The sequence below is a fragment of the Penaeus japonicus genome, unplaced genomic scaffold, assembly GCF_977035675.1.
Source record: "Penaeus japonicus unplaced genomic scaffold, GWHDUDI00000001_assembly GWHDUDI00000038, whole genome shotgun sequence".
Classification (NCBI taxonomy): domain Eukaryota; kingdom Metazoa; phylum Arthropoda; class Malacostraca; order Decapoda; family Penaeidae; genus Penaeus; species Penaeus japonicus.
In genome coordinates, this window is record NW_028234440.1 from 6,851,158 (window position 1) to 6,858,657 (window position 7,500).

General features: G+C 44.5%; 1 protein-coding gene across 10 annotated transcripts in view; it reads right to left on the reverse strand.

The window, feature by feature from the left end:
* trc (Serine/threonine-protein kinase tricornered) overlaps nucleotides 1-7,500 on the reverse strand; it is a 211,252-nt gene that overhangs the window by 142,378 nt on the left and 61,374 nt on the right. The gene's annotated exons all lie outside the window — the stretch shown is intronic.

The window sequence follows — 7,500 nt, forward strand, 5'->3', positions numbered from 1 at the left end:
GTCAACATTGCTATAATAACGATGACAATGGCGATTGATAGAGATGTCGAGGGTGAAAATAACACGATGGTGGCGGCAATGGTGCTTAAAAAGATGAAAAAAGAGCCTTTTGCGACGTTGAAAAGACGCCGTTTTGCGCTCATCTCCTCCTCGTCGGGGCTCAAGAGGCTGTCCTTTGCAAGCACTTTGCATCACAAGCACTGTTGCTCTTGCACGAGACATGAAAAGGACCGGGATGAGGAGGCACGTACACAGGCAATCGCTGGAGCACGCAAAAGCTTGCAAGCACATACATGCCTGTATGCAGGCAAGCACACGCATACACTCACTTAATTCTGCAGCAAGAACCTTCACTGAATCACTCACTCATTCACATAAACACAGACACAGCAGAGCACATCTTCGCCTGCTCCACGCATCACTGCTGCTCGACAGAAAACAAACAAGAGTTACATGCACTAATGACAAACACATATCACCAAAAGTTTAACTAGAATAACTTCAAATTGAAATACAAACTAAGATAAGAAGAGGAAGGAAAAACATCGATAACGAAGTAGGGCAAGCAAAACAAGCAGAAAATAAACCGACTCAATTGAACTCCTTCAGCGAAAAACAACACATGAGAAAAAAATAATAAAATAAAACCACCTGTCAACGAAACTTAACTAAATCTTCAAGACTCCTTTAGTGAGATACTAAATAACTGGCACTCTCGAATCTTGCGGCACCCATAGGCACCACTGATCTAAGTACATATGCTGGTGTGCATGGCGTGAGTGGCCAGGAGGGTTGCGAGAGACAGGAGTACGATAAGAGCAGTGAGGAGCAACAGGTGAGGGATACGGGGTAACGGTGAGGAAGTCAATAACTGGCTTGTAGATTGGCGTGCCTAGCCTCCGCTATGGACTGTGAGGAGTGAGTGAGTGAGTGAGTGAGTGAGTGAGTGAGTGAGTGAGTGAGTGAGTGAGTGAGTGAGTGAGTGAGGGAGTGAGTGAGTAAGAACATGTGTCTGTGTGTGTTTATGTGCGCTAACGCTCGCTCATGGACATACCTGCAAGTGCAAAACAGCCACTCCTTCTCCCTCTTCCCTCGTTAACACAGGCATGTTTAAAGGGAAAAGAGGGGGGGGGGAGTACCAAAACAGCCAGCCTACCCTCTCACTCCTCCCCAAGCCAGCCTGCCAGCCTACCCCCTCTCCCTCCCCCCCTCCCCTCATATCCTCTTCCCCGAGACGCGAGGCCTTCCGGGTGCCAATTAGAGTCCGACCGACTTACACAAGCCAGCCGCAACGAGAAGGATCCTGGTGGATGCAAGATCTCTGACATGGTAGGAGGGGGAGGGGGAGGGGGAGGGGGATAGGGAGGAAGGGAGGGATAGAGAGAGGGAGAGATAAAGGGAGAGAAAGGGGGAGGGAGGGAGAGAGAGGGAGTAAGGAGGGAGGGAGGGAGGAAGGGATGAAGGGAGGGAGGAAGGGAGGAAGAGAGGAAGAGAGGAAGGGAGGGTGGGAGGGAAGGAGAGAAACGGCGGAAAGGGGAAAGAGGGAGGAAAGACAGACAGAGAGAGAGAGAGAGAGAGAGAGAGAGAGAGAGAGAGAGAGAGAGAGAGAGAGAGAGAGAGAGAGAGAGAGAGAGAGAATGACAGCAGGACGGAAGGAAAGAGGAATGAAGAGGGAGGCCGAGAGGGAAGAAAGAGAAAGACAAAAAGAAAGACAAAGAGAGAAAGAGAGAAAAAGAGAGAGAGGGAGCGACGGGGGGAGGAGGGGGAGGGGAAGGGAGGGGGATGCCTGGTCGTGAGTGATCAGGTAATGGATCCTGGTGGTAACCTGAGGCCCCAAGAAGGCGGGACACTGACGCACCGATGCAACGACCCTCATGACGTCACCCTGACAAGCCCTCCCTCATCACCCTTAACAAGCCTCGCTCACCCTAACAGTCTCCTCTCGTCCTTTCCAAGCTCTTCCTTCACCCTTAAAAATCCTTCCCTCACTCTTACCAAGTTCCACTCGCCCTCGACAAGCCTCTTTCCTCCTAGACTAAGCTTTCTCTTACCTGTAACAACCTTTCCTCAATTTTGAAAAAAAAAAAAAAATCATTGCCCTTGAACACTCACCCTTGAAACTTTTCCCTCCCGCTTGAAAACATTTCCACATTTCCTCGCCCTGGGATATCTGTCCTAATCCTTGAAACGCGTACTTTACATCAGCCTTTAAAATCCTTCCTCACACTTGGAAAAAAAAAAAAAAATCCTCACACTTGGAAAACCTTTCACCTAACACTTGGAAAATTTCCTCACACTTGGGAGACTTCCTCACACTTGAAAACCCTTTCCTCACCCTCGAATCCTTCCCCCAACCCAACAGCCACTCCCGACCCTCACCCCACGGTGCCTAAACCACCCCCATTACTCAGACTCCCGGCACCCTAGACTACCTCTACCTCCCCCAACCCAACCTCCTTCCCCCAGTACCATATCTTCGGAGCCCAGTGTCACCTCCCCCCTACCACCACCACCTCCCCCCGCCCGCACCTGCTGCTGAAGGTGGCCGCTTCTTCATCCTCCCTGGCAACATAGCAGCGCCCTTGTATTTCAGTCACGTGTTGCGTTGCATCATGCACATAGCATCATGCCCCGCGTTGCCTAAAATGGAGTGCGACCTCTTCTGCAATCCTTAATCCCGAATTAAAATTTACGTTAGCAGAAGAGAACAAATGGGGGTAATGTAACAGTAACCTTATCTAATAGTAATACAGTAGTAGTAATAGTAATAGTAATGATAATAGTAATATTAATGGTGGTGTTAGTAGTAGTAGTAGTAGTAGTAGTAGTAGTAGTAGTAGTAGTAGTAGTAGTAATAGCAGTAGTAGTAAAAGTAGTAGTAGTAGTAGTAGTAGTAGTAGTAGTAGTAGTAGTAGTAGTAGATGTAGTAGTAGTAGTAGTAGTAGATGTAGTAGTAGTAGCAATAGTAGTAGTAATAGTTTATAACAAAAACAATAATAATAAAAATAATAATAATAATAATAATAATAATAATAATAATAATAAAAATAATAATAACAGTAACAACAATAATAATTATAGTGATAATAATAATAATGATAATAACAACAATAATAATATAAAAATCCTAAGTAAAAAAATAAATAAAATAAAAAATAAAAAATAAAAAATAAAAGATAATAACAATAACAATAACAATAATAGTAACAGTAATTATAATAATAATAATAATAGCAGCAATGATAATATTAATAATAATAAGCAGGAGAATGGCTAATATTTATAACAACGACAATAATGATAATGATAAAATATATAATCATCATCAAATACTACTAAATAGCCAAAACAATATAAAAAATCAATAAATAAATATTTACGACAATAACAACAATAATAATCAATAATGGCAACAACACCATTGCAAGAAGAGCAACCAGAAGAGGTCAACTAAATTTTCAATAAGTTCATTATCACAAATGAATAAAACAAGGCGCGCTATGCATTTTAATGGCCCGAAACATGCCATAACTAGCGATTAGGGCGCCGCTTTCTAATCATGCACAAGCGACCGCAATCATACAAAGAGCTACACCGACACGAAATGCAATGCAACTGCAGAGCAATATCGTAAACAGTCATATAGAACGTCGTATCATTTACGGTTTAAGAAATGTGTATCATAAAATCGTACCGGAGGTTTTTATTCTAGATATTTACTCTGAAAATCACATATAAATAAATAAATATGTGTTTAACATAATGCCTGGAATCCTGCTTGTCTGTCTGTCTGTTTCTCTATCTCTTTCGCTCTCTCTCTCTTCCTCTATTTCACTTCCTCCTCTTCGTCTCTCTGTCTCTCTCTGTCTCTGTCTCTCCCTCTCCCTCTCCCTCTCCCTCCCTCTCCCTCTCCCTCTCCCTCTCTCTTCCTCACCCTCTCTCTTCCTCTCCCTCTTCCTTTTCCGTTTCCTCTTCCTCTCCTTCCTCCTCCCCGTTACTCAGTTGGGACGCGTGAGTTTCCATTCTCCCTAGGACTCACCATAACCTAAGAGGATTAGAATATATCCCTAATCCCTCCATACATCCTTGATCTAATATGTCGTAGAAGAGTGTTAAAAAACTGCTACAAAGTATTGTCTATCCTCTCAAAAGTTCTGGTGTTTTTACTTTCTCAGAAGTCTACGGGGTGCGCGCCGCGTTTCACTAGGTCCAGCTAGCATCATCTACTGCGAGACAGAAAGGTGACTCAATAACTTTCAATCCCTTTTTCACCTTCTACTGTCTTTTTTCATAGTTCTCTTGGTCCTCTTCCTCTTCCGCTTCCTAATCAATCTCCCCGCTCCTTCCTACACAATTCGTTAAAAAAGGGAATTCTCTTCTGATGCGTCTCTCCCGCCGACAATTAATGGCCGCTGAATCCTTCATGGTCTGCAAGCGCCTTGTAAAAGCCCCCCCCCCCCACCCTCCCCGCACAAGGCTACATTCCGATTATGTTTAGCGACCAAGGACTTCTCTCTTGGGTGCTTAATTAAGTTACGCCTTAGCTATACTCCATGCCACTTGTCATGTCTCTGTTATGATTTACCAAACATCTGTCACGCCCTGCTATGCCCCTACGATGCTCATGGTATGATATACTAAACTTTTGACACGTCTCTGCCCTGGCTCTTACAGGATCTGCAAAAAAAAACAACTCTGGCGCCCCCCTGGAATGCTCCTATTTCGGCCTTATCCTGCGCCTAATAAGCCTCTCTCATGACCAGCCATGCCCTACTTATACACTCCCTGCCACGCCCAAGCCATGCCGTTGCTACGCCTCCGCTACGACTTACCACATCCTTGTCACGTTTCTACCCAAGGTATTCCGTTGCCATAACCCCACTATGACCTGAGCTTGTCGCATTTCTGCCATGCCTTTACTTCTGCTTTTGCTTTTGCTTCTGCTTCTGCGTCTGCTTCTACTTCTGTATGTCTGTATGTCTGTCTGTCTGTCTGTCTGTCTGTCTGTCTGTCTGTCTGTCTGTCTGTCTGTCTGTCTGTCTGTCTGTCTGTCTGTCTGTATGTCTGTCTGTATGTCTGTCTGTCTGTCTGTCTGTCTGTCTGTCTGCCTGCTTGCCTGCCTGCCTATCTGCCTGCCAGATAGGCTGCCTGTCAGATAGGCTGTCTATAGCCTGGCTGTCTGTTAACGTATCTACCTTTGTCTTTCCCCTCTCCATAATCCTATTCACTCCGCCCCCTCCCCTTCCTCCGCCCTCCCATGAGTATGCAGCCCATGCAAGCCTCATCCCACGGACTCGTGAGCCTGCATGGCCTTGGGGACACGTGACCGAGCAGGAAAGCAAGCAAGCAAGCACAACAGGCAGAGAGCATAGATGCGGGTACTGGTTATTCTCGTATTGGTAATGACATTTCAATGTTCTCCATCAACTCAGAATGTATGAATCAGCATCCTCGATCTCATATCCACCGCTACCTACGTCACTCTCCTAGCCATTCGGATCGGCATTTTCTTCTTTATTTTTCGTCGTCTTTTCCTCGTTCTTTTCTTAATATTGTTACTATTGTTGCTCTTGTTGTTCTTGTTATCATTACTTTCTTCTTTGTCTGCTCTCTTTTTCTTTCTCCATTTCTTTTTTTTCTTCTTCTTCCCTCCCCTTCCTTTTCCCCCTTCCTTCCTCTTTCCTCTTTCCCCCTCCCCCCTTCCCCCATCTCCCTTCCCTCCTCTTCATCCTTCACTCTTCCCCTTCCCTTCCCCTCACGTTCCTCCTTTTCTTCTTTCTTCTCTTCCTCCAGACACTACATAAGCTAAATATAAAAGGACAATCGGTGAAATAATCAACAACGCACAAACAGAACCTCAGATTATGCAATCGCATAATATCTCATAATGTTGCAACTTGTAACCACACCACATGATCAAAGGAACAACATCGAGAAATAAAGGACAAACACGTGAAAAAAAAAGAATACATAAAAATAGCATTGCTAATAAACAAACGAAAATCAACAGCATCCGGGTTCTGGAATGTCAAGATTATCATTACTGTAACCGCAATGATGTTAAAAAATAATTCATAACAACCCAAGGGCGCCGAACCAGACTGCGCAACACAGCATCGACACAAAGCGAGAGAAACACATTCGCTCGCCGCTGCTTCGGGTCAGGCCAAGCAAATCGACCGCCCTTCGACATTGTGTCGACACCACGAAGGGAAACAGCCACGCTAAAATATCTCTCACGCACACGCGCATTTACACACACACACACACACACACACACACACACACACACACACACACACACACACACACACACACACACACACACACACACACACACACACACACACACACACACACACACATAAACACACGCATACACACACAAACACATAAACACACACGCGCGCGCCCATTCTCACTCACTAGCACACAAACGCAAGACCCACGCTCATGCACACACACAAAAACTCAAGACTCACGCTCACGCACACACAAACAAACACTCACACACACAATCCAAACCCAACCTCATCTTTCCGTCGAGTAAGTCAAGCGCAGTAACTCCATTAATAACACGGCACTCGGAGAGTCTCAATGCCAACAAAGCACAGCTGCCGTTAAGGATCAGCTGTCTCCTCTATACTGCATGACGTAAACCGGGATTAGAGGGAGAGGGGGTTAAGGGAAGAGGGGAGAGGGGCTGAATTTCCCATCGACAGCCCCTCTAAAGGTCAGCTCTCCAGAGCCGAACGCTATCCACAGACTTCCAAAATTAAACAAGCTGGGTCAAGAGGACGTCTGATTGTGTTTGTTTGTGTGTGTGTATGTTTGTATGTGTGCGTGTGCGTGTTTGTACGTATGTTTGTGCTTGTGTTTGTGCGTATTTTGTGCGCGTGTGTTTGTTTGTTTGTTTGTTTGTTCGTTTGTTTGTTTGTTTGTGTGTGTGTATGTGTGCGCGTGTGCGTGGGCGTGGGCGTGGGCGTGTGCATGTGTGTGCGTGCGCGCGCGTGTATGACGTATGTATGTATGTATGTATGTATGTATGTATGTATGTATGTACGTATGTATGTATGCATGAATGTATATCTGCATGTTTTCCTATCTATGCATCAATCTACGTATTTCTATTTCTTTAACATATACATATGTAAGTATTTAATTTAAAAGATTACATAAACATACAATCATCTGTACACAGTTAAGTAATGCCTATCATACTGCCTACATGTCTAAATATTAATCAAAGAATCAATTACTGGATTAATCAATCAGAAAGACACAGAGACAGATATAGATAGATAAACAGATAGACCCAAACACATGGACATAAATATGTATATATTCAACCTTTTTGCAACTCCACTCTCGCTTTCCGATTCAAACTCTAATTCTAGCTCTAACTCTGACTCTATTTCTGTTTCTGATTCTGATTCTGATTCTGATTCTGATTCTTATTCTGACTCTATTTCTGCGTTTGACTCTTGTTCTAACTGTGGC